Genomic DNA, 27,269 nt, shown 5'->3' on the forward strand with positions numbered 1-27,269 from the left:
ATATTGAGGAGGGGCACAGAGGATCCTCAGGGCGTTGAAACTGCTTTGTGTGATCCTGTACACACCATTCCACATTTGTCAAAACCCACCGAGTATATAATCCCACTAGTGACCCCCAAGGCGAGCCGTGGACTTGAGTTCGTAGCACTGCCTCAGGTTGGTTCGTCAACTGTAACAGACGCCAGCACTAAAGCAAGAGGTTAATAACGGGGGACCCTGAGCAGATTGGGGGGCTATATGAGAACTCTCTGTACTTTCTACTCAATTTTCCTGCAAGCCTAAAAATGCTATAAAAAGTAATCTATTCATTTAAAAATTTTGACTTAAAAATGGAGTTCTGTTGGCACAGACCACGCCCACTTGCATCCACACGGTGTCTGGCCCTCTCGCTCTACACCAGTGGAGCTGGGAGCCATGTGTGGCCTGAGAGCCTGAGACAGTGACCTTGGGCCCCCAACAGAGATGCTTGCCGACCCCAGTCTGTGCCACCGCTGGGACACACGGCGAGCGACACCACGCTCACATTCCGGTTCCAGTCTGTCCCTCCCCAGGCCTGAGGGAAGTCAGCCCCCTGCATCCTAACCAGAAAGTGGCACCAGGGTTCCCCCCTGACACCCCATAGAGTGGAGACAGAGGCACATGCTGGGTGGCACAGCAGGCAGCGGGCCAAGGCCCCTCGATTCCATCACACAGAAGGCCCAGCCAGGCCCGCAGAGGGCCCTCGCTATCGCCTAGAGCTGGCCATGTGCTGTCACTCATGTCTGTTGCCTGCCAGGTGTCCCAGACCAGCCTGTGGGAGCCTGGCCACCGCACAGATCACCTCTTGTTCTCATCCTGGGCACTCAGGGGGCAAGAGAGCCCACTCTCGGGGCCATGTGGACAGACGACAGGCCCCCAGGAGCAGTTCCTGGAAAAGCAGACAGCCCAGAGCCCTCCAGAAATGGGACCCACTGTGGCCAGGTCAGTGGGCACCACTTGGTCTCCATCAGGGTCCACCACACCCAGCCCAGCATCACGGATGGGGGACAGGGTGGTGCCTGCCCACCCTGAAGCCTCTCACAGCCTCTTGGGAACCAGCTGCCCCATCCTGGAACTGGCAACTGAGATGTCCCCTCGCCCAGGGTACAAGGGCTCAGGACATGGGTCGGACCCTGGGAGCCTCACACCAGCATCTGAGCAAACTGGTGAGCGGTGATAGAAGAGGGCACCCACGGAAGAGAGCAAGGTGTGGGTGGGGAGGGGGCACAAAGATGGGGTGAGGGTGAGAGAACCAGCAGCTTCCGGCCAGTTCAGGCTTCACCTGCACCCAGGGCTGTGGCGACCCGGCCAAAGGGCAGAGGAGGGGCAGAGGGTCCTTGTGCCTGCCATTTCAGGGACTGGCCACCACACACACACATATCGCTGAACATACAGACGAATGTGTGTGTGTGCACACAGACAAGCTCTCACGTACATGCCGGCACGGGCCAAGCTGCCTGTGATGCAGCTGGATGACCTCACCTTGAAGTGGGTCATCGTGCTCCTCCTCCCCACACAGCTGCAAACCCTTCTTTAGAAATGTTGTCCCCAAGGGATTTGTAAACTCCAGAAACGTCTTCGCAGAATTCAGCCATTTGCAGACACGTACCCGTGACCCCCCAGGACGTCAGGGTGCCCCACTGCACCCACAAGGCTGAGAAAGGGCATGTGAACTGCCACTGAAAATTCTCAGCTATACAGAGATTTTCCTTTGTTTGTTCACTATGAAGTCTTTTAAAGAGACCTAAGAATACAGCAAATGACGCGACAAAAAAAATGTGTGTTCCAACCCCACCCCTGCTTTATTTTTCTCCATTTCGCTACACTCGGTGCAGACATTTTTGGAGAAATAAAATGCGTCAGAATCAGTAAGAGCCTTCTCTGACCCATCTCCCCAGAAGGAGCCATTATTTGGGGGTGTAAATGCTTTCTACCCATGTTTCTATGCTTGCAAGATGTGCCATCAAATAAAAACACGTGTCCACGGGACGTCCAGGGCCGAGCCACCGTCCTCCATCACCAGTCGACAGCGCAGCTGCCTCCCCGCTGCTGCCCACCCCTGCTCGGCCTGTCCCCCACCCATCAGAGAAGAGGCACTTCCTGAGCCCCCGCGTCATCACAGAGTCAAAGCCGTGTCCATAGCAGCCCTGAGGCCCCGCGCACCAGGCCCTGCCCTCACCCTCCCACCCTGCTCTGGGCCCCTCTTGACCCCTTCCACACACACCATGCACACACTTGCTCAGGGTCTTGATGCGTGCTATCCCCTCTGCCCCGAAGTATCTGCAAGACTCGGTCCTTCACCTTCACACTGACACCACAGTCACCTGCTCAGCGAGGCCAACTACGAACCCTAGCCTGAGGACGCCCCTCCACCACCCACATCACTTAGCACTTGTCACCCTCTGAGTACTCAGCTGTGCATCCTGGGTTTGTGCCGCCTGAAACTCATAGAAGAGGAAAGAGGAATAAGCTCGTTGTTTGCAGCACAGGACAAGGTGGGACTTGGGGCATATTGATACAAACCAATAAGCCAGGCAGTGAAGGGTTAAGTGAGAAGATAGGCATTACAGGAATCTTAAAAGGTGTAAGTACAAAGTAACTATTAGAACAAAAGGACAAGACTTCCTCAATAGCAAAACATTTTTAAAGAGCAAAGAATACATATCCTGTAGCGAAAACTCCCACAGCAAGGATGACAAATTACACAATTATAAAAGACCATGACAGAGGCGAGACCAAGAACACTGGTCAGGTTAATAAACGCAAAGGAGCTTAACTTATCCTTTAAGAGAAAAATATTTTAATTTGACTCACAAAATAAGACAACGATATGCTCCACAGAGAAACAAAGTTTAAATAGAAAGACACAAATAAGTTAAAAGTAAAATGAATGAAAAAGATATACCATACTAACACTAAGGAAAAGAATTTGAAGTGGCTATATTAACATCAGACAAAGCAGATTTCAGAGCAAAGAATATTACCGGAGATAAAGAAGGCCATTTCATAATGATAACTGGGTCAATTCATCCAGAAGACATTAACAATCCTAAATATTAATGCACCGAATAACAAAGCTACAAAATACATCGAGCAAAGACTACAAGAACTGGAAGAACGAAAAGACAGATCCACAATTACGACTGGAGATTTTGATGCTCCTCTCTCAATAATCGACAGAACAAGTAGAAAACCAGCAAGGGGACAAGAGCCTGGACGACACCATCAACCACAGTGACCTAACTGGCATTTACAGAACAGTCTTACCAACAACAACAGACTACACACTCTTTTCAACTGGAAAATGGAATATTTACAAAGAGAAACCATATGCTGGGCCATAAAACAAGTGTCAGTAAATTTTAAAAGATGCAAATCATATTAAGCATTTTCTCTGACCACCTGGGAATTAAGGTAGAAATCAATAACAGGAAGGTATCTTGAAGATCTCCAAATGTTTAGAAAGTAATACACAACTAAATAACTCCTGCATCAAAGGAGAAATCAAAAAGGAAATTAGAAAACATTTTGAATGGAATGAAAATCACATGAAACACTAAAATCTGTGGGATGTGACTAACGTGGTCTTTAGAAACAAAGGTATACCACCAAACACCGAGAGCAGAAGAGAAGAGGGCTTGCCAATCAATGACCTCAGCTTCCACCTTAAATAAACTAGAAATGAGAGCACAAACTAAGTAAGCAGAAGAAAAGAAATAAAAATCAGAGCAGAAATCAACGAAATAAAAAAAGAAAGAAAAAATTCAGCAAAATCCCAAATCAAAAGGTGATTTTTTGAGATCAGTTAAGTCGCTAAAACTCCAGCCACATTGATCATATATATGTACATATATATATATTTAAAAAGAGGCACAAATTACCAATATCAGGAACAAGAGAAGAGACATTACATATTCTACAAATGTTAAAAGAATAATAATGGAATATTATGAACAACTTTATCCCAATAAATTTAACAACTTAAGTGACATGAACAAATTTCATCAAACACACAAAATACCAAAGCTCACTCAAGAAGAAATAGATAACCTGACTATATCTCCTAAATATGTTCAAAATCTAGTTAACAACTTCTCATGAAGAGAAGTCCAGGCCGAGACAACTTTACTGATAAATTCCACCATACACATAGGGAAGAAAGCAGACTGGTTCTACACAAACTCTCCTCCTGAGGGGAGAGAGAGCACCCCCCAGCTCAGTCATGCCAGCCTTACTCTCACACCAGGAGCAAAAACATAAGAACACTATGGACAACATCTCTCATGAACTTGGATGCTAACGTTCTTAGCAAAATTTTAGCTATCTTTAGTCCAATTTATATTTAGTCCAATTTAGTCCAAAATTTAGTCCAATAATATATATATATATATATATATATATATATAAAAGGTGAAACAACAGACCATGTGGGGTTTATCCAGGAGAATGCAAGTTTAGTTTAACATTTGAAAATCAATCAATAGAATTCACCATAGGAAGAGAGTAAAGAAGAAAATAAGTATAATCATCTCAAGAGATATAGAAAAAGCATTTGACAAAATTCAACATCCATTCATGTTAAAAAAAAAAAAAAACTCTCAGCATTAGTTTTGGAAGGGAATTTCCTCAACCTGATAAAAGGTATTTACAGAAACCTACTAACATCACACTTGATGGTGAAAGACTAAATGCGTTTCCTTCCAAGACTGGGAACAAGGCAAGGATGTTCACTCGTTCCACCGCTATTAAACAACATACTGGAGAGGCTGGCTGGCACAATCAGGTAAGAAGAATAGTAGGCATCCAGATTGGAGAGAAAGAGGTAAGACTGCCTTTATTTGCAGACACTATCACCAATGTAAAAAAAAATCAATGGAATCCACAGAAAAAGCTACTAGAGCTAAGAAGCGACTTAGAAAAGTCTCAAGATGTAAGAAAAATATATCAAAATTAATCACAGTTTAAATGCTAGCAATGAAGAATCAAAATGAACAAAGAAATTTTTAAAAAATGAAATACTTAGGTTTCTGACCACTGATGTGCAAGACGTCTACACTGAAAACTACAAAACATCTCTGACCAAAACTAAAGATCTAAATAAATGGAAAGATATACAATGTTCATGGTTCAGAAGATTCAATATTGTAAGAGATCAACTCTCTCCCAGTTGATCTCTGGGTTCGATGCTGTCCCAAACAGAGTCACACCGCGCTTCTTTACAAAAATTGTCAAGCAGCTTCTGAAGTTTATACAGAAATGGGAAGGATCTGGAATAATGAAAACAACTTGAAAGAGAAGAATAAAGTTGGAGGATTTACCTTATTTCGAGACTTCTAAAGGTACAGTGATCAAGGCAATGTGGTATTGACATAAAGACAGATTTTGGCATAAAGAGATCAATGTATCAGAATAGAGCATCCAAAAATACATCCACATTTTTATGACAGAGTTTTTAAAAAGCCATCAAGGTGATTCAATGGGTAAAAGATATTCTTTTCAACATACAGTCCTAGAATAATTGGACATTCATATAAGAAATTATAAACCTCAACCCAAAATTCACACAGTATACAAAAATTAACTTATGGACCTAAATGTAAACACTAAAATGAAACTACCAGAAGAAAGTCTTACTAATCATGTGTTTCGTAAAGATTTCTTAAAGATACCACAAAAAGCATGAGCAGCACAAAAAAGGAAAAAGCAGTAAATTTGACTTCATTAAAATTGAGAACTTCTAGTCTTTAAAAGACATTATTAAATAAATGAGAAGGAAAGCAACAGACTGTGGGAAAATATTTGTAAAACATGGATCCATGTACCTAGACTATACAAAGAACATTCGCAACTCAGTAATAAGACGACAACCAGCTCAATTTTTAAACAGGCAAAAGATTTGAAAAGATACTTCACCAAAGAAGTTACACGGAAGCCGCTTAAATTGCACATGAAAAGATCCTCAACCTCATTAGTCATTAGGAAATGAAAATTAAAACACAACGAGATACCGCTACCCACTTTTTAGAGGGGTGGGGAAATGAAAAAGACCGGCCATACCAAGTGTCAGTGAGGATGCTACGCAAGATGGTGCAGCCACTTCGGAAAACAATTCGTCAGTTTCTTAACTAGTTAAATAAACACCTACCATATTCTCCAGACACCGTATTCCTAGGCATTTACCCAAGAAAAAAGGAAACACAAGTCCATCCAAAGACTTGGACACAAACATATTTATAAATAGCTCAGAACTGGAAACGGCCCAAATGCCCATCAACATATGAATGAATAAACCCACAGTGACTCATCATACCGTGGAATACAACTCAGGAATTAAAAAGCATGGACTCTGACACACGCAGCAACCTCTGATGCTGAGGGACAGGAGCCAGACAGAAAGAGTACCAGCGGATGAGTCCACTTGTAGAACACTCTAGAAAATGCAAACCAATCTATCCTGACAGAAAGAGACCAGTGGTTACCTCCTGAATGGGGAGGGCAGGAGGAAGGATCTCAAGGGCACAAGGACACTTTCGGGGTGATGGGTGTGTTTGCCATCCTGATGGCGGTGACGGTCTCACGGTGTTGACACGTGTCAAGGTTTATCAGGTTGTGTGCATTAAATATGGCGGTCTATCACGCGTCAATGATACTCCAGAGAACTGGCTTTGGTTTAAGTGAGCAGAGGAAATAAGCCGGAGGCCACAGCGTCTTGTGTAGATCCAGGCACACGTGCTGCCACTGCAGACACGGGTCTGTTTGTCCGTCTCTCCCCGTTGGATTTCCACTCAGGTGCTTCAAATAAACCTCTCGTTGAGGTCACTGGCTCCCAACCCGGCACCTTGCTGTGTATGGATGGCCCTCCCACCCACCTCCCCAGCACCCCCACCCTGCCACTCCACCCTGCCAGGAAGAGGATGCCACTATCCCCCACTGTCCCTTTGGCCCTCAAGGCTGTCAGCTCTGGGCTGAGAACCTCCACCACACCGTACATGCCCACTCCCACAGCCCGGAGAGGGGCGGGAACGTGTGCGGGCCAGCCAGGCAGTCTTGGGGTCTGGACCCCACCACCTCCCAGGAGTCTCCCTCTTGTACACAACCCGGCTCTGGGCCTCAGAGAGCCAGACCCAGCACAGTGCACCTCTCAGGTCCCAAAGCAGGAACGGTGGAGCCCTGGGGGCCCCAAGCCTGCTGCCCCACTGCCACCCTTTCTCAAGTGGGGTACAGAGGCCTCCAGGGGCCCCCCGAGCCACCTTGGCTGCCCGTTTTCATGGGGACCAGTGACGGAACCTTATGACGGGCACTGTGAACACTGGGGAGAGATGGGAAATTCTTACATACTCCCCAGATGAGAGGGCGTTGTCCCAACGTCCCAGGGCCACTACTGGTCTGACAGATATCATCATGACAAAGAAAACGACCTCGAGCCTGAGAGGAAGACAGAGACCCCGAGCATAAGGAGGGTGTGTGGGGAAAGTTCAGAGGATCTGGACAGCAGGGACCCTGAAAACAGTGAGGTCACCAGGGCGGGCGGTTGTGGTCAAGGCCAGACTTCCTCAGCAATCGCCAGGTCTGGGGACCTCAGGGCGTCAGCAACACTGAGAAATGAGGAGCCAACGGATCCCAGCCCAGTCCCCACCCTCCCCAGCCGGGCTCCGAGAACAGTCAGGGAGAAGCCACACAGGCCCAGCTCGAGGAATTGAAAATGAAATAAAGGCACGCGCCCTCCCCCAGGTACCCCCGCGAACCCTGCTCTGAATGCACAAATTCTTCTCAGCTCATCGTGCTCGGAAACTGACCAGATCATCGCCCGCCAGGAAGGGGGCAGGCTGCGCCTCTCAGCACACACTTGACATTTTGTTCTCGTCCAGGCTTCCCGTGCTGACAGTTTCTGGATTAAATGTGCAAATGGAACGTGGCCCCGAGGGGGGTCTCCCTCCTGCTGGCCCGAAGCTGTGGGCTGAGCGTGCTCGTGTGCACGTGTGCATGCAGACACGTGTACATGCCTGAACGTGCATGCCACGTGAGTGTGTCCACACGTGTGCCTCCGTGTGCGCCTGTCCCCGTGTATGTGTGTGTGTACCTCTGCTGGATCTGTGTGACTGTGTGTGCTGAGTCTGTACGTGCCTCTGTGTGCATGTCTGCGTAGGCGTGTGCCTCAGCATGCTTGCCTCTCAATTAGGCATCCAGGCTGCACCAGGCACGTTTTCCCCAACCTGCTACTTCAGCTGCCTTGACCTTGACCAAGCTGGGAAAACAGCTCGCAGCCACCCCAGCATGGTTTTCACCACAGGAAGCTTCTCTTAGCTCCGTGGTGGTTGGATCCACTTTAAAATGCAAATGTGGAGCCGGTCACCATGAGCCTCAGGCTGAGGGTCTCTGCCTGCAGCCACTACCCAAGGGGCGGTGACGCTACGAAGGCCGAGGCCCAGAGCCTGCCTTCCTTCCCAGGCACCAGGAGATACGCAGGATCCAGGACCACCACCTGCAGTAGAGGCCCATGCATTCGGGGTGGGGACCATCACCCCCAACTCCCACGACCCTAAAGATGCTAGAAGGGCTTCTGGGCCTCTTCTGCATTTACAGGTGTCACCAAGTCCTCTTGAGCCCCGCTGGGGCCAGCCCAGGGGCCAGAAGGAGCTGACGGGCAGTGGTCTGGGCACACTGGGCTGGCGTAGGTCTAGGGCATCTCCCTGGGGGACACCCACGGCTCCCTTTGCCCCGCTCGCCCACGTGGTACACCCAGCCATCACGCCAAAATACAGTGGAGGAGTCTTAGCGCCCTGCCCCGAGGTCAGCTTAGTGAGGCAGGGGCTGGGGGCCTGGGTGCACGGGAGGGCAGCCCTCATCCCCACAGGGCTGCACTGAGCCCCCTTCTTTCCGCCCTGAAGTCACACAATGACACACTTCAATGGCTGCACAGCCGGGGCCTCTGGTTTCCATTCTGCATGACCTGGGGAGGCAGAGAACGTGATTATAACCCATCTGAATGCAGTATCCTGGGGCGATTATTCTGGCACCTGCACAGCCTCCAGCCCCCGCTCAGCGACCAGCCACTCGGTCAGCCCACTCATCCGGCTGTGACAGCTGGCGGACCCCACTGCGCCGCGCCCCACGGCCACGAGGCCCTGCGGGCTCATCCTATTATCCCTGACGACTTCTCCAGGGCAGCCCTCCGGGAGCCCCCATGCAGAGTGCGGTGCCAGGCCCCCACCCGCACCCGGCGACACGGCTGCCTGCTCAGCCCAAGCCCCGTTATGTTATGTCAGCTGTTATCCCGTGCTTAAAACAAGGCACTCCAGCTGGCCGGGGTCAGACGTAAAAACGAAGCCCCAACAAAACCCAGCCCTCCAGCCAGCCTGCACCGGAGACCCCACTGAATGTGGCACTTAATGACGAGCTTCTCTCCAGCCCTCAGGCATAAAGGAAACACCTGTCCCCCGACGGCACACTCTAATCCCGCTCCATCCCGAATGCAGGAGCCCATGGGGCCCACAGCAGCGCCCCCCCCCCCACAGCGTCTGACTTTTGTCCTGGGCCTCAGGGAGACATTGACAATGAGCGCGCCCAGTTTTGGCGGGCGGGGCGGCAAGAAAACCCGGGAGCTGGGCCTGGGAGCGCCGGGAAGCCATGGCCTCCTTCATGGCACACACCTTCCAGTCAGACCCACAGCGCAGAGAGACAAGCGTCATGAGGGGCCCCTCCTCTGGGGGCGGCTGCTGGGCAGCCACAATGCCCATGATGTCTCTAACTTCTTATGTAACACTCCCCGTGGTTTCTTTGACTTCATGTTTAACACTCAACCTGGCAGCCTGGGTGCATGGGAAGAGCCCCCCTCCTTGGATAGTCATCACCTTCTTGAAAGGCAAGAGGCCCTCCTGCGTCTGGCCCTGAAGGGGCCTTCCTGCCAACACCAGAGGCTGAGCTGAGCACCCGATGGACTAGAGCCGGTGGTGCCCCTCTACCCAACCTCGCCAGCACCCTGACCGGGGCGGCTCCACCTTTGGTTACCAACCTGGAGCCCACTCGTCATGATTATGAAAAGAGGAAAGCAAAGAAAAGAGGGGGCACAGTGGCAGAGGTGGCAAATATGAGACCAGCCAGACACTTGGGAGTGTCAGGGAGACAAGCCTGGAAACTGCGCACCCCAGGTGCCAGGAGAGGCCGTGGGGCCCGCTGAGCCGGTACCTGGGTGATCCCACCCTGTGCTCCTCCTGCCCAATGGGACATGAGGCCACCCCGCAGCTCTGCCAGGCTCCCCCGGGGCCTGTGCACCAAGACAAACAGGCTGCAGCAGGGAGGGTGAGGGAACACGGCCGTGGCCGACAGAGCCATAGGGCGCGGGCCAGGGGCTCCCCCCAGGGCTCCCGGCAAAGCCCCCCGCACCCACAGGTGGTCTGAGATGCCGCATTCACCTTGTGTCCCTTGGTTTTACAGCTTGAAAACAGGAAACACCAGGGAAACAAACAGCCAGGGCCAGCCACAGGCGGCTCACAGAGCCGGGAGCCCTGCCGGCTCAGCCCTGGCTGGTCTCGGGGCCTCCTCTTGGCCATCGTGGAATCTCCCCGGGACCCGAGAGGACCCTCCTCCAGGCACAAGCCAGGGCCACCTCCCCCTTTCCCTCCGGAGGCGAGGCTGGAACCGACAGCCCCAGCGGCACCGGTGGGGGATGTGGGAGAGGTGTCTGGTGGGGGAGGGGGAACAGACGCCCCCTTCCCAGGTGACCTGGGGCTGCAGGTGGACGTGCCCCTGCCCCCCAGGACTGGGAGCACTGCGGGCCGAGCACACCCACAAGCTCCTCCATCCCAGGGGGCCTGTGTTCCTCCCTCTGCACGGGCCCCAGCGGACAGACACCGCCCCGCCGGCCGGGAGCGCGGCCCTCAGACCACTGGCTCGGGATCCGGTTACGTGTTTATTAGGGAAGTTTCCAACATTTTCCGCAGTTTCCTCTCCCTCCTGCGCAAGTCCCCCATGCCCTGTTCGAACAGACTTGATGGATAGGACAATTCTGGCCCGCAGCAGATAATGTGAGGCCCAGTGGGGGCTTCACAGAGGGCGTCTTTGTTACAGAAACGAGTCACCGTAGGACCCCTCCACACACAGGGCCCGGTGTACTCATGGAAGGTTCCGGTTGCAGCTGAGGATTCCCGTTTTCACGGCTCTGGGCTGAGGGCAGACCCCGCATGAAGGAATGTCAGCTGTCCCCCTCAGGAGCAGCTGCCTCCAGGCCAGGAACGCGGCCAGCCCAAACCCTGCAACCCCCACTGAGGATGGGGGACCTGCGGGGGGGTGTGTAAATTACGTCACCCATGGTGGGGACAGCCTGAGCCACCGCCCTGGGCCCCACAAGCCTCAAGCCCTCGGCCTTCTCCTGCTCAGACATCCTCAGGGCCCTGGGGACTGTCCCCTTCATAAAGTGGGACAATGGCATTTGCCCGAAGCCCAGGAGGGAAACCACGAAGGGAGGAGCAAAGTCGCTCTTGGTCAAGGAGGCCACAAACCAGTGACAACCACACACGACGACAAAAAGCCGCTCCAAACACAGGGATTCATCATGAAGCACGCCCACTGACCTGGGGTGGACAGCAGAGCGCTCAGGGGTCCGAGGGAGCAAGGGGCTGCAGTGCGTGGGCAGGCGGCGCCAGGTGGCCCAGTGTGGGGGCTCTGGACATGGTGCAGGCTGCTGGCCACAGACTCACCAAGGAGGGGCAGGGCTTTTGTTCTCAGGGGCCCCAGCCTGCACGGGGGCTCTGGCAAGTTGGCTGAGTTTCCTTGGGGGCAGTGTTTTCAAATTCTGCTTGGTAGCCCCTAAGACTCTGTTCACAAACTCACTCAGGGACCCAGACCCGGGGGGAGCTGCAGCGGCTGCCTGGGTCTCCCTACCCCTGACATGGCTTGCGGGGGTGGCCCCACACAGGCTCGCCCCCACCAGACACACACTGTCTACGCCAGTCCCTTCCTCATGGTCTGAGGAGCAGCCATGGACCCCCATGTCCACCCCAGACCCCTCCTCCTCCTGGAGGCCAGGGTCCCTCCACGCTGTCTCCCTGGGGTCGGCATCAGCGGGGCCTTGGGGCAGATGAGCAAGAGATTCCTTCTTGCAGCCTCACACGGGGCCACCCTAAGTCCTGCTGAGCAGAGCTGCAGGCCACTCGGCACCATCGGGCTGTGCAGCCAGAACCCCACACCCACTGGTTCCAGGCAGCACCGCTTGTCCCTCTACCTGCCAGAGCCACCTGGAGAGAAATCCTGCCCTTCTCACTTACCAGCACAGAAACATCCGGAATACGGTCTTCGGTTTAGGGCACTTCTTAGCTCTTAGTGTTTCTCCCTGAAACCAGCGAGGCTTGGCTTGCATGGAAAGTCAGCTCCCCAGGGGGGCAGCTGAGACCGCCACCCTGCAGATGGACAACTAGACGCCTGAGCCAGCAACAGCCCGACTGTGGCCTAGTGGAACACGTATGTGCAAATGCAGGTGTGCAAGCAGGAGGGTGCGTGCGCCACTGCCTTCCAACGCCGGGGGTGGGGGGTCAGTCCCTCCCCCATCTTGGGCACTGGCCCCCTCTTACACAGGGCCCTGCAGTAAGGGTCCTGGGGGTGCAGACAAGAAGCCCAGGTCCTGCCCCCGAGAGCCCAACCTATTTGCACACAGACCTGGCACATGGTGCTTAATAAATATTTGCTGGCTGAACAAATGTAGGAGACAGCACCCCAAGCAAGAGTCCACTGGGGTGGGGGGGCTACATTCTGGGGCAGAACATCAGAGAAGGCCGGGGTGGGGGGAACCAATTCTCGCCACGCAGCTCTCATGTGCCGGGGACAAAGAGGCAAAGGAATTCAAGCCTCCAAAGCAGGGAGAGGAGCGGAGGACGCTGAGGTCCAGGGGAGGGAGCAGGCGACACCGCGGGGGGGGGAGGGGAGCAGGAAGGTGTCCCACAAGCACCTCTGCAGGAGCAGGGCTCTGTTGCAAATTTAGGAGTTCACCAAGCAGGGAGGCAAAGCCTGGGTGAGCGGAGCAGTGCCAGCAGGAGTCGGCCACAGAGAAAATAAGACCTTGGGGTTTGTTAGTGGAAAACCTGGGCCACCCGCCGGTGCCTTGACCTTGGGCAGAAGTGACTTAAGTCACTCAGCCCCTCGTGAGTCGCAGCCCCTCGTGCGAGAAGGACATTGCAGAGGGCGTGCACAGGCGAGCTCTGGGTGATGGCAGCGGCCAGCCCTGACATTAACACAATCGTCTCCACCAGCATTTGAAGGATGTGGAGAGCAGACACTGGAACCGTGTGGTCTGCAGGGGCCCATGCAAATGTGAGCTGGGCTGGGGGACCGGGGACAAAGCCTGCATCTTGTTCCACAGAAATGGGGGACCCACCAAGGGTTTCTTGGGGGGGCCCCAGAGTCTCTGTGGGGCCTCACTTTGCAGCTGAGAAACTGAGGCCCAGAGAACCGGAGGGTCAGGCTCTGCGCTTGGTGGGGGGGGGGGAGGCGCAATCCAGCTGGCGGGAGGGCTGGGTGCCGGCGGCGGGGCTGAGGGAGCCTCAGCAGCGAGGGAGGAAGCCACAGCGATGACCTCATCCCCCAGGCCTGCGGGCTGCGGCTCCGGGGTTTTCAACCACAGGCATCGCAGGACAATCCCCGGTCTGCTCTCCACCAGCAGGCACGGAACACCCTGGGTTCGTGTTGTGCTTTGAGTGCCTCTCTCTTTGTGTGGGATTTGCAAAAAAAAAAAAAAAAAAAGGCTTCCACTTGAGAGACACCTGGGCTGGGGTAGGGTCTGTTGCTGCAGGGAGTGGCGGGGGGGGGGGGGGTTTCTGCCACCGTGGCAGGGCGGGGAGTCACACAGAGGGGCCACCCAGACCCGGAACGCGCTCCCAGGGCGCGCGCGCACACACAGAAACGCAGGCGCAAAGCGCAAAGACGCGGACACGCACTGTCCACGCGCGCACGTGGCAATGTGCACAAGCAGTCAGGCACACAAGCACACGCGCACACACAGGGCTTCCTCTTGATTCAGGAACCGTATCGGGAGCCGTCTTGGCAACCCCAGAAGTGGCCCTTCTCCCCAGGCAGCCACAGACAAAAGCTCAGATCTCTCACATGCCTCTTAACAGTTCCGGGATGGACCCGAAGCAGAGATGAGATTCCTCCCGAAATGGCTTTTTCAGGCCCACCGAATATCCCTGGTTCAGCAGAAAGCTTAATCCCTCCGAGGCCGCCCCGGGCCTTCCTTGCACGGAGCTGAGAACAGCTTTCTGGCACCATAAAAGCCGAGCTAGGGAAAGAAATGAAGAAATATGGGCTCTCTGGGAAAACACAGCGCTGAAGGACTTTTTTCCACCATCTAAACATCACGCTGCTCTCCGAACTCTCGCGCGGAGCCCACCTCGCCCCTCGGGGGCCCCGGCTGCGGTCTGGCTCCCGCGCTCGCTCCGCGCTCTGGGCCCGGGCCAGTGGCGCCCGCATTAGGCAGACGGCAGCGCCACCTGGTGTCCCAGGGCGCAGCGCCGGGCGCGCCCCACTCCGGGGGCTGCAAACTCCGCTTCTGAAGCCCACTCCTCATGCCCGCACCGGTCTCCCTCTGCCGGGGGTCAACACCCCCTTCCCGCAGGCCGAAACCCCCCCAGGAAGCCCCCGATTTCCGCCTGGGCCTCAAGCCCCAGGGCCTGTGTGTCCAGCCCATCCGGGAGGCTCTGAGCTGTGGGCGGGCTCCCTGCCTGTCCTGTCCACCCCCCCGACACCCACTTACTCCTCCTTCTCCTTCCCCTGGGAGGGGGTCCCCTCCTCCGGGAAGCCCTCAGCATCCCCACAGACACATCTCACCCCAAGTCCCTCTTCACCTCACACCTCCTTCCTGGCCCCACCACAAACATAATTCACACCGGCCCCTGGAGGCTGGGCCCCATGGTCACCTCATTCCTGCTGTGACCCCAATGCCCCCTACCCCCATGGCCGTGACTCTCCAGTGGCAGCCGGACACAGCCAGCTCAAACCCACCTCGAAGGATCCGTCTCCACATGGTCAACGAGTTGGAAAGTCCTTGGAAACCCTGGCAAGGCCATCGGAAGGGTAATTCTGAGGTGGTCCTGCCTACCCCCTCCATTTTAAAGGTGGGGAAACTGAGGCTCAAGGACCACACAGCAACTGGGAGTGCCCCTTGGGAGCAGCTCCGGGCACATGGGCTCAAAGAAGGGGGTTCCAAACCTGGAGGCACCAAGCTGGGCATGCGGCGTGAGCACGGCCCTGGGCCCCTGCCTTCAGGGAGCGTGGGATGGAGTGAGGAGATGGAACACCTTGAACCCACCCACAGAGCCCCTGTCACACCCAGATTGCTGAGAAATGAGCGGGGTGCGATGGGAGGGAGGGATGGGGACCCCACAAATGGCAGGTCAGGGAGGGTGCGCCAAGGAAGTGACGACCAAGGCGAGGCCTGAAACTGGACAAGAAGCTGGTCCTGTAATATGCCAGAGAAACAGCTGGGCCACTAGGAGAGCACGTGCAAAGGCCCTGAGGCAGCAGGAGCATCCGAGGGTCAGCAAACAGTGTGCTGGAGTGGAGGGAGCGAATGAGGTAGAGGGAGGTGCGGGGGCAGGGTTCCCTGAATGTTGGCACTTTGGGGCCCGAGAGAGAGAGGCTGAGTTGGTTCCAAATGCCATAGGGAGCTTCTGAAATGATCAGATGTTTGTTTTAGAAAGCTCCCCGCCCCCAACCAATGGCCGCTGTGTAAGGAGGGCGGCTGGTGGGACATGAGGGTGGCAGGGAGATGGCTGATGTGAGAGAACCGGGGACAAGGGAGGAGGCACAGGATCTCCGCCCTCACAGGGGTGGAAAGGGAGACGGGACCGGAGCAGCAGTGGGCTCTCTGCTTGGGGTAGGGGAGCTGTTCACTGCACACTCACCCCGGGTCCTTGAGGGATAGGGAACTGGGCCCAGGACCTGCACCCCGGTGTCCCCCAGCCCATGTTGAGCCCCATCCTCAGCCTGGGAAACGGTGTGCGCAGTTCAGAGAATGGTCACCAGGTGGCAGACAAGCCTTAAAGATGTCAGGCCGGCGGGAGAGGTTGGTGCCAAGGAGGGAGACAGTGGGCAGGCGGGCAGCTGGGATGTGACAGGGGCCCTTGGCCACCTCCCCAGCTCTGGGCCCCACTGTGCCATGAAACCTCGACGGCGAGCTCTGTCTGAACATGAGAAGGGCTTCTGGCCAGTTTGGGAGGAGAGTGCAGGCCGAACCACCAGGTCCCTAGTCCCCAGGTTGTCATGGGGGTAACCCCTCCACTGGTCTGGTTTCCACCCCCCGCGTGGGGCGTGGGATCTCACAGGTACATCAGCGGTGATTCCTGGGAGCACAGGGCAGGTCCGTGGAGGTCCCCGCCTGCCGGGCCGCTGCAAGTTTGATCCCCTCTCCATCCCACCCTCCCAGCTGCACCAGGACATGGTGAGTCACCAACTGAACTCAGGAGCCTCGGTGCCGACAGTGCCTGGATGCAGGGCCCAGGAGGGGGCACCTGGTGCTCTTCACATCAGTCCAGGAACTAGGTGTTGTTGGAGCCACTCAAAACCCGAGGGTGAAGCTCCCAGCAGTGGAAGGACTGACTGAAGACATCCAGGGGTTATATGGGCTGAACGGTGTCCCCCTAAAATTCATGTGTTGGAGCCCAAACCCACAGCACCTCAGAATGTGACTGTTCTCGGAGAGAGGGCCTTTTAAAGGATTAAGTGCCCAGTCTCGGGCACTTTGTTCCGGCGGCCCCAGGACACTCACACAGAGGGAGCAAGGCCAACCAGGCCCCTGGCCCCACCCAGGGCCCCAGCAGGTACACACAGCAGGAGGGCAGGCTTGGAGTCTGGGCCCCACTTGGCAGGGTCCCCCGGGCGCCTTCCAGCCACTGCCTCCTGAAGCCTCGGTCTCCAGCGGACAAGGAGCTCAGCAGCTGCCGTGAGGAGAGGACCCGAGGAGCAACTCACAGAGCAGCCGTGCTTTATGGGGTCCAGGCTGGCGCTCGAAGCACTACATGAAATCCCAAAGCACCAGAGACGCCCGCCCCACCCCTGCTGTCCACCATCCAGCGCCTCCTTTGCTGTCTGGCCAGCGGGAAGGGCGGTCCCCACTCCAGGAAGCAGGCACAGGGCTGGCGAGGGCACCTGGGACACCCACGACAGACAAAAGCGTCACTTCTGCCCACCGCTCACCTGCAGGGGAGATGGACCCGCCCGGCCTGCCCGATGGCCCACCCAGAGCAGGGGTTTGGGGACATTTCTCTCTAGGCCAGTGGTGGCCGACACACCACCCAAGTGCAGGATCAGCCGGCCTGCCCCATGGAGCTGCAGCTCCCGGGGCCTCAGCAGGGACCCGGCTGGCACCCTCGGCAGCTTCCACAGGTTCCCACGACCAGAGGGAGGGGTGACGCAGGCATGACCCAAAGGCGGTCCCTCTCACTAGGATGGCGGCTAGCCTACTTTTTGCCGTTAAGTCTGTCCCTGCTCTTCCATGAGAACATATAACCTGATAGGACAGCAGAACAACACACCGGGACCCCAGGGGGTCACCCAGGGGACGTGAGAGGACCAACATCAGGACGTCCTCAGACCTGGCCATCTCCACGGATGCAGCAGAAGCACCAGACAAGAGGCAACACCGTCACGTTAAAATCAGGCCTCACGTCGGACTCAAAGGACGCCTCCCGACCTGAGCAAACACATGTCCCTCCGCCCGCCCGAGGCCGGCACGTTCCTTCCAGAGAAGCAGGAGGAGCCGCCATGACCGACGGAGGCCGCCGCGCCAAAGCCCCACGCGCTGCAGCACGCACCTGCTGGCCGGCTCCACACCCAGAGAACCCTAAAGGCCCAGAGGAAAGACTACGGACAACGATGGCAGAGTGTAGTGACACCCCAGGCTATGCCAGGGACAGAAACCCATGGTGTTCACGTACACCAAAAACCTCCAGAAAACATAATGGAAGAGAAGATGCCATCTGTGAGGGCCACAAACAATGATTCGTAGCATTAGGAATAAACCTAATGACAACTATCGAAAGCCTGTGTTACGAAACCATAAAACCCTCCAGATGGACAGACCACCATGACCCTGGACAGGAAGACCCCACACCAGAGAGGTGCCCGTCTCCCCCAGAGCCCTTCACCAGATTCCATCCGATTTTTCCCAGGAGCCAGACAAGCTGACTGCAAAGGTCATTGGGAAGAACAATCGAACCAGACGTGCCAGGGAGCCCCTGAACACAGCCGTACGCAGCGATCACGTCCCGCGATCACACAGACCTAGGACACACATCATCAAAGCAGCGTGGCCCTGGGGATGAGCCCAACAGACAGTGGAACAGACCTGGAGGAGCCCGGGGGAGACCCACGCGCATCTGGACAGTTGGTTGACGATAAACACAGCCCCTCGAGCCGGGGAGGAGAGCCAGACTCTGAAGGAGCGGCACTGGGTGACCGAAGGCCAGGGGCACGGAACAAGAGCGGGTCTGTTCCTCATGCCACATGCCGGGACGTTCCCAACTGCCAGCGACAATTTAAAAACACGAGAGTAACCCACACAAGCGCCGGAAGAAATCATGGGCGAGGTCCTCTATCCTCTCGGAGAGGGGAAGCTTTCCTGTAAACCGAAGTCCAGAAGCACGAAGGAAAGACAAACTGGGCCCAGAGGATCCCAGCCCAGGAGTGGGTGCAGGCGCTGCTTGTGTAGGTGGTGGGGACGTCGCAGATAAGACACAAAAATGCAGAGACAGAAAGATGCCGCCGTCCCACAGGCCCCATGCCCACAGCTGTCAGCGTTCAGGCCGCCTCCTGGGGACAGGAACAGGCCCCTGTGCCCCATCTTCTCCACAGCTTCACAGCCAGGCCACCTTTGAGGTGTCCCCACTGCACCTGGCCCAGCGTAACCAAGGCGGTGTGAGTCCTTCTCAGTGCTGGCTCCCAGGCCTTGCCAGGGCCACGCTGACCCGAGGCTGTGGGGACCCCTCCCAGGCCCTGTCGCTCGGCGCTCAAGGCTGGTTGCAGGGAGAAGAGCCCTCAGACCCCACTCTCAGAGGGAGGGGCTCGGACAAGTGGGCAGGGTCGGGGCGGGGCCGGCACTGGAAACCCCTTCTGTCCTCGAGCCACCTCTGAACACCTATTCTGGGGCCAGGGACACAGGCACGAGGGCCGAGAGCCTCGAAGGCCTGTGGAAGGAGCCATCAGGTGGCCAGGGTGGGGACACTCTGGGTGTAGGCTGTGGGCAGGGGCTGGGACATGTGCAGGGTCCGGGTACTAGCCATAATCCAAGTCAGGAGTCACCCAGACTGGAGCCACAGTGCAGGCCCCTGCTAACCCCAGTCCCAGCTCCTCGTGCCTACATCCTCCTGTCCTTCCTTCCCAGCCCAGCTGCCTCCTCCTCTAGGAAGCCCTCCCAAATCACCAGGCCCAGGTGCCTCTCATTCTGAGGCCCTGATGGTCACATCCTGGCAAGCGTGGGGGATCTCCACACCGCCAGTCCCGGGTATCAGAGCAAGCCCACAGCTGCCGGCCAGCAGGGGCGCTCCAGCACAGGGTCATCGTGCAGGCGAGAGAGGCCAGGAGACCCTCACTCCACCCACAGCCCCCACGCCTGGGACACGAGGAGGTCCAGTGTGGCTGTGACAGCTGGCTGGCCCCTCGTGCTGCTACTTACCATCCAGAAGAGGGTCCCTGTGGCCAGAGTGACATACTGCTCGTTGGTAGACAGCACGCTGAAGATGAGGCAGGCCAGGACGATGAGGAAGCTGCGAGACAGGAGGACACAGCGGTCAGCCCCATTGGTCAGCTCCTGTGGCCAGCGTGCCCCCTCTGCCCCTGCCACAGACACAAGCCCAGGTCCAGGGAGTCGAGGGGCTCACCCACCATGCCCAGCCCACCCCACCCAGCAGGACCAAGCCCCGCCCCTCCCCAGATGGAAGAACTCAAAGGGCCACCCAAACCCAAGTGTCCAGCAGCCGGTGAATGGATGCATGAGGCACAGCCCATCCACACAGCAGGTGTTGTCATTGGCAGAAAAGGAGGACGTTCTGACCATGCTGTGGTGGGTGGACCGTCAACATGGCGCCAAGAAGCCGGGCACTGAAGACATGAAATGCCCAGAACGGGAAATCCACAGGGACAGGAATCCGACTGGGGGTCACCGAGGGCCAGAGGGACAGGGAGTGACGGCCAGTGAGTATGGGGTTTCCTTTTGGGGTGATGAAAGTATTCTGAGCTTAGACAGTGGTGATGTATGCACAACCCTGTGAATGCACCGAGAATCAGTGAGGCACACACTTTATGAAGGGAGCTCTCAGGGTGGGACCACGTCTCCATACGTGACATCTAATAAGATCTGGTATCTGTTCTTACAAGTGCGTCCACAGGGCAGCCAAGGGCCCAGGGGCGACAGGAGCTCCCGGCCCCCACAGGGCACCTGGTGGTTAGAGCACCGAACCCAGCCTGCCGGGGAGGGCGGGCCGACTCCTGCTAACTGGGTTAACTCCTGCTAACCTGTTAACGGGGTGTCACCAGGGCCCCGGGCTCCCTGAGGGGCTGAAGCCTTGGAGCCTGGGCTGCTCTGACGGCTGTCTGCTCTCTCCTCCCCAGGGCCATAGCTGGAGCCCAGGAACTCAGCAAAGGGAAGGTGGTAGGATGGCCCCCAGCCCGCCTGCACACCAATACCACAGACGGCAGCTCTGACCGAGCCCCAACCATAAAGACAAAGAGCCCTTGCTTCCTGAAGGCCCCTGACCCTCCAAGGCCCTTCCCCGTCCCTAGATGTCACCGAGCCAAGCTCCCAGCCCTCCTCCTGCCTGGGGGAGAGGGACCTCTAAGGGGACATTCCAGGGTCTGCAAGCACCCTCTCAGCGGGTTCTCAGGGACAGGACAGCAGAGGAGCAACCGTGTGGCCCCAGGGACACAGGTGTGGAGAGACTGCTGGCCCATGACTCGGACCCCCTACCCAGCACCGGGAGCCCAGGCTCTCTCCCCACCCCAAGACCCTGCTTCCAGGTGGTCCAGGATGACCTCCCATATCAAGATCCTTCGCAGAATGACACTTGCAAAGCCCCTTTTGCCATGTAAGGTCACAAACAGGGTTAGGGGTCTGGACATGGGCATCTCTGGGGCCATCTTTCAGCTGACCGACAGTCCCCACTCCAACAAAACCGGCCGCACCTGTCACGTGCCCCCCGCCCCACATCACTGTCCCCAAGCCTTTATGTCCCACATGTAAAGAAAGTGAGGCCCAGGAGGGAAGGGGGCTCTTTCGGGCCAGGGCCAGGCCCCAGGGCTTCCCAGACCCCACAGCCAGGTTGTGCTCAAAAAGTTCTAAATTCTCTACGTCTTCTGCCTCCCAGAGCAGAGGCAGTAAAGAGAATGGCCTGTGGCCTCTCCTGCCCTCTCCAGGGCATCGTGGTGGCAGCTGCCTCACACCGGGCTGTAACGTGGCCATCCTTTGGGACCCAGGAAGGGAGCTCGTCTCTCTTCTCCAAGACCACAGAGTCCAGCGCGTTCTTTCTGTATTTTGGATATTAACCCCTTATCCGATATATGGTTTGCAAGGATCTTCTCCCAGGTGTTAGGTTGTGTTTTGGTCTTGTGGATGGTTTCCTTTGCAGTGCAGAAGATTTTTTTGACTTTGACGTAGTCCCATTTGTTCATTTGGTATTTTGTTTCCCTTGCCCAGTCAGACGTGTTACTTGAAAATAGGCTGCTAAGACTGATGTCAAAGAGCATCCTGCCTCTGTTTGCTTCTAGACATTGCATGGTTTCGGGTGTGACATTCAAGTAAAACCTGAGGAGGCTGCAGTTCCCCGAGAGCGAGCATAGCGGGGAACGTGCGTCCCTGTCAGCGCACCTTGCAGCTCCGCGAAGGTCCCAAGCAGCGTGTGGGCGGGGCCCCAGGAGTTCTCCCAGGAGGGTGTCCCCTGTCCCTGTCCGCAGTCCACCGCCCCGGGGGGGCGGGGCAGCGGCCTGGGAGCGTCTGGGCGGCGGCGCGCGCACGCACAGAGCGCGCGGCTGCTGGGCCGCCGTCCTGGGAGGCGTCAGCCAGCCGCGCCTGCCTGGCCAGAGCCAAGCCCCGCGGAGTCCAGCCGGACCCGCTCTGCTGCTCTCTCGTGGGCCTGGCTCGTCCGTTCCCCCGGCGTCAGTGGACGCCGCTCCATGTCCCCGCTGGGCACAGCAGCCCGGGCCCTCCACAGCCACGGCCGCTAGCCTGAGGAGGCCCTCCTTCAGCTCCCGCTCTTCCTGCACGCCGGACACGGACGACCAGGGCGCCTGCGAAGATGATGCCATCTGGGAGAGGTACCTGGGGGCGTGGGCCTGGGGGCTGGTGGGAGGCGAGCGAGTCCCTGAGGAATAGGCTTGTGCGCCAAGAGGTGCCCGACAGGTCGCGGGACAGCTGTGCGGCGCGCGGAGCAAGGGGCGGGGGGGGGGGGTCTCTCCTGCGCGTCCCAGGTTCATGGAACGGGCGGTGTGTGCCGGGCACGGGGCCAGCCTGGGGACGCGGTGCCCGGGATTCGGGCGCTGAAGCGGCCCCCGGGGTCTTGGCTTCTTGGAGGGACAGACAGGAAGTCGATAAGGACACTGGTCTCGATGCGTTCTGAGGAGTGCAGGTCTCCCTCCTTTAGAGGCTACGTTCCGATGGGGTTTTCATGAAGCCTGTTGTGCCCCTGAAGCTCAGGCCGGTTCAGGGGAAGTGGCCTGTCGAGGGCCACGTGACGTTTGTGTGCAGAGCCAGTGCTTTCCAAAGCCCTTGACTGTGGGGAAGTCTAGCTGTTAGGGGTGCAGTGGGGGCTGTCCGGGGAGCATTGTGAGCACAGGTATGTGTCCCACACTTGAAAGTCTGGCAGAGAAAGCGTGAGGCTCGAGGGTGCTCCGTTCGTTCCCTCCTTCCACAGAAAGTCTGGAGAGCTGACCTTGGGACAAGTCCTTCCTTTCCTCTGGTCGGTGCGTGTTCAGTGGTCTGGACACTTGGTGAGCAAGACTGACAGGGTGTTTGACGTACTGGGCCTCAAAGCCTAGTTGGAAAGGACAGATAGGCAGCGACTAGTTACCTAGGAGATACGTAAAAAACTATTTCGTGTTGGGTGCTGAGAAATACGGCATTTACTGATAGACTTTGTGGCTTAGGCAGTGATGTTGAAGCTGAGAGCAGATGCCTACAAGAAAAGGAGGACTTGTGCGGGAGAGCGTTGGGACGGGGCAAGGGAGGAGTATGGCCTGTCAGAGGAGCTGAAAGAGTGCCCTGGAGCCTGGGGCCGCGTAGGGACTGTAGGGTGGGGAAAACAAAACTTTTCGGTTAAGGCTGGCGCTTTCTATAGGTTTTTGGAGACTAAGCGTGGTGATTCGGAGCGTGGACTCTGGAGCCAGACTCTGTCAAATGGGTCCTGGCTCTGCCACCTACGGGCTGTGTGAACTTGGGCAAGTTAGCGTACCATTCTGTGTGTCAGTTTCCTGATCTGTCAAACGGGGATGATTATCATACACACTCCATAGGTGAGTGTAAAGGTGAGAGGATATTTCATAGCCGTAAAGTACTTAGAGCAGCGTCTGGCCTGTAGTAGGCGTTAGTAGTGGTTGATTCAAGAAATGGCTAAATGCATACATAAGTATTAAAGGCTCGGAGGCTGTCCCTGGTGAAACGTGTGAACTTGAATGGATTACACCCAACTTTGTTTCCTTTCCAGCTTGCAGTTGCTACTGACCGCATCTGTAGCACCGTGGAATTCGAAATAATCTCCCTCGACTTGGCTGCTCTTGGGAAAACAATCTAATGCTGTCAAAATTATCCCAGGGAAATAAACGCCTTTTCAGTAGCATAGTAGGGTTAGGCTTATTTAATATGTATTGTTTATATTGGTTTGTTTAGTATTTGTTGGTAACCTTTTTTTTTTTCTCTTTTCTGCAAAGCTGTTCGGTTAAAAAGAGCAGATTAGCTATGAAATGGTTCAGACACAGAGAAAAGTAGAGAGTCGTGTAAGCAGAGCACGCCTTTCCCTGACTCTCTGTCGAGAGCTTGTGTGATTCCAGCTGCTCTCTGCCTCAGACACGGTGCCCTCTGCGTGTGCAGTCCTGTAAACAGTGCAGGGTCTGGAACCGTGGAGAATCTAAGGCAGTCCAGTCATGCTTTGCTTAACAGTGGGGATCAGTTCTGAGGAGTGTGTCACAGTCAGGCAATCTCGAGACTGTGCAAACACCACGGAGTTCCTAAACCTAGATGGCAGAGCCTCCTACACACCTAGGCCACATGGGACTAATCTTCTGGGACCCCCGTTGTTGACTGAAACGTCCCGATGTAGGGCATGACTGAACTGCCCAACTCCAAGGGCACGGAAGTGTAGCCTGTGGGGCTTTTTCCAAGAACAGAGACGCTCAAGGCCTCCTCTGGGCCCACTGACTCCGAATCTACTGGGATAGTTCCCGGCTTTAAAGACCAGACGTAGTCCTCCTCTGCAGACCTCTCATCAAGGGTTTTCCACACTGGGTTTTCCCTCATCTGAGAAAACAGGCCAAGAGATTGTGAGGATCCATAATTAGTGTTTTAATGCACTTGGCAGGACTCAGTGTTTTTCACGTTCTGTGATACTGGGATCTGCATCTTCACTGTAATGTGTTAAACCTTTAAGTCTTGTCCAACAGTCACGTCATTACATAGAGAATCCTTCTGTGAATTCCAGGCAGATTGCCATCATTCTGCTTCCGTCTCCTCACCTTTAAAATGGGGAGAGTAGCGGTAACCTAGCTTTGGGATGTGAGGATTAAATGAGATAGTTGGTGCAAAGCAGTGAGCACAGGATCTGGCACAAAGTGAGGCCTTTGATAAATTATTATTATTATAGTAGTTTTGATTTTCCTCCGGTCGGAATATAATTTAGTTGAAGTTAGTGACTGTGTCACAGCTGTGTCTCAGGCTGGTGTCTGCCGCCCTGAGCTAAGCCGTAAAAATCCCTAGAATAACTTTTCAAAAGCCTGTCAGCCTCTTGAGGCTCCTACACTTCTTTATTGTATTATATTTTATTGTATTTTATTTTATTTTATTGCAGTAACAGTGGCTTCTAACATCATATAGCTTTCAGATGTACGTTGTAATATATTTCGAGTTCTGTGTAGATTACATCGTGTTCACCACCCAAAAACTAATTATAGTCCGTCACCTCCCATGTGAGCCTCATCACCCCTTTTGCTCTCTCCCCTCCCCCCCTCCCCCCATGGTAACCAGCAATCCCATCTCCGTGGCTCTGTGTGTGTTTGTGATTGTTTTTATCTTCTGCTCATGAGTGAGATCACACGGTGTTTGACTTTCTCCCTCTGATTTATTTCACTTCACATAATACCCTCAGGGTCCATCCAGGTTGTCACAAATGGCCGGGTCTCATCATTTCTTATGGCCGAGTAGTATTCCATTGTGTATACGTACCACATCTTCTTTATGCATTCCTCCCTTGATGGGCACCTAGGTTGCTTCCAAGTTTTGGCTGTTGTGAATAATGCTGCAGTGAACCTAGGGGTGCACGTGTCTTTCTGCATTTGTGTCTTCGAGTTCTTTGGATGAATAGCCAGCAGTGGGATAGCCGGATCATAACGGTAGATCTATTCTTAGTTTTCTGAGGATACTCCCTACTGCTTTCCATAGTGGCTGCACCAGTCTGCGCTCCCACCAGCAGTGCAGGAGAGTTGCCGTCTCTCCACATCCTCTCCGACACTTGTCTCTTGTCTTGCTACTTAGAGCCATTCTGACCAGAGTAAGGTGACGTCTCATGGTAGTTTTCATTTGCACTTGTCTGATCGCTCATGATGTTGAGCACCTCTCCATAGGCCTGTTGGCCATCCGGATATCTTCTTTGGAGAAGTCACTGCTCAGATCTTTTGCCCGTTTTTTTAATTGGGTTGTTGATTTGTTTTGTTGTTGAGGTGTATGAGTTCTTTCTGTATTTTGGGTATTAACCCCTTATCCGACATACGGTTTGCAAGTATCTTCTCCCAGGTGTTAGGTTGCGTTTTGGTTTTGTGGATGGTTTCCTTTGCCGTGCAGAAGATTTTTTTACTTTGATGTAGTCCCGTTTGTTCATTTTGTATTTTGTTTCCATTGCCCAGTCAGACGTGGTACTTGAACATAGGCTGCTAAGACTGATGTCAAAGGGTTTGCTTGTAGACGTTGCGTGGTTTCGGGTCTGACGTTCGAGTAAAACCCGAGGGAGGAGGCTGCAGTTCCCCGAGAGCGAGCTTGGCGGGGACCCTGCGTCCCTGTCAGCGCACCTTCCCGCTCCGCGAAGGTCCGAAGCGTGTGGGCGGGGCCCCAGGAGTTCTCCCAGGAGGGTGTCCCTGGCCCTGTCCGCAGTCCACCGCTGGAGGGGGCGGGGCAACGGCCTGGGAGCGTCTGGGCGGCGGCGCGCGCCCGCGAGGAGAGGAGCGCGCGCGCGCGGCTGCCGGGCCACCGTCGCGGGAGGCGTGGGAGGCGTCGGCGAGCCGCGCCTGCCTGGCCAGAGCCGAGCCCCGCGGAGTCCGGCCGCGCTCTGCGGCTCTCTCCCGGGCCGGGCTCGTCCGTGGACGCCGCTCCGTGTCCCCGCTGGGCACAGCAGCCCGGGCCCTCCACAGCCATGGCCGCTGGCCTGAGGTGGCCCTCCTTCAGCTCCCGCTCTTCCTGCTCGCCGGACACGGACGACCAGGGCGCCTGCGAAGATGATGCCATCTGGGAGAGGTACCTGGGGGCGTGGGCCTGGGGGCTGGTGGGAGGCGAGCGTGTTTCTGAGGAATAGGCTTGTGCGCCGAGAGGTGCCCGTCAGGTCGCGGGACAGCTGTGCGGCGCGCGGAGCGGCGGGGGGGTGGGGAGTGGGGGTGTGTGTGTGGGGGTCTCTTCGTGCGCGTCACTCGTTCATGGAACGGGCAGTGTGTGCCGGGCACGGGGCCAGCCTGGGGACGCGGTGCCCGGGCGTCGGGCGCCGAAGCGGCCCCCGGGGTCTTGGCTTCTTGGAGGGACAGACGCGAAGTCGATAAGGACACTGGTCTCGATGCGTTCTGAGGAGTGCAGGTCTCCCTCCTTTAGAGGCTACGTTCCGTTGGGGTTTTCCTGAAGCCTGTTGTGCCCCTGAAGCTCAGGCCGGTTCAGGGGAAGTGGCCTGTCGAGGGCCACGTAACGTTTGTGTGCAGAGCCAGTGCTTTCCAAAGCCCTTGACTGTGCGGAAGTCTAGCTGTTAGGGGTGCAGTGGGGGCTGTCCGGGGAGCGTTGTGAGCACAGGTATGTGTCCCACACTTGAAAGTCTGGC

At 55.8% G+C, this 27,269-nt stretch overlaps 1 non-coding gene across 1 annotated transcript; it reads right to left on the bottom strand.

Moving 5' to 3' along the window:
* Positions 1 to 7,150: 7,150 nt before the first annotated feature.
* On the bottom strand, positions 7,151 to 7,295 carry MIR8934-1 (microRNA mir-8934-1). Its single transcript, NR_127923.1, has one exon. It is a non-coding gene; the product is annotated as a microRNA 8934-1 (primary transcript).
* Positions 7,296 to 27,269: the final 19,974 nt, after the last annotated feature.

This window comes from Equus caballus, unplaced genomic scaffold (assembly GCF_041296265.1).
Source record: "Equus caballus isolate H_3958 breed thoroughbred unplaced genomic scaffold, TB-T2T haplotype1-0000016, whole genome shotgun sequence".
Lineage (NCBI taxonomy): Eukaryota > Metazoa > Chordata > Mammalia > Perissodactyla > Equidae > Equus > Equus caballus.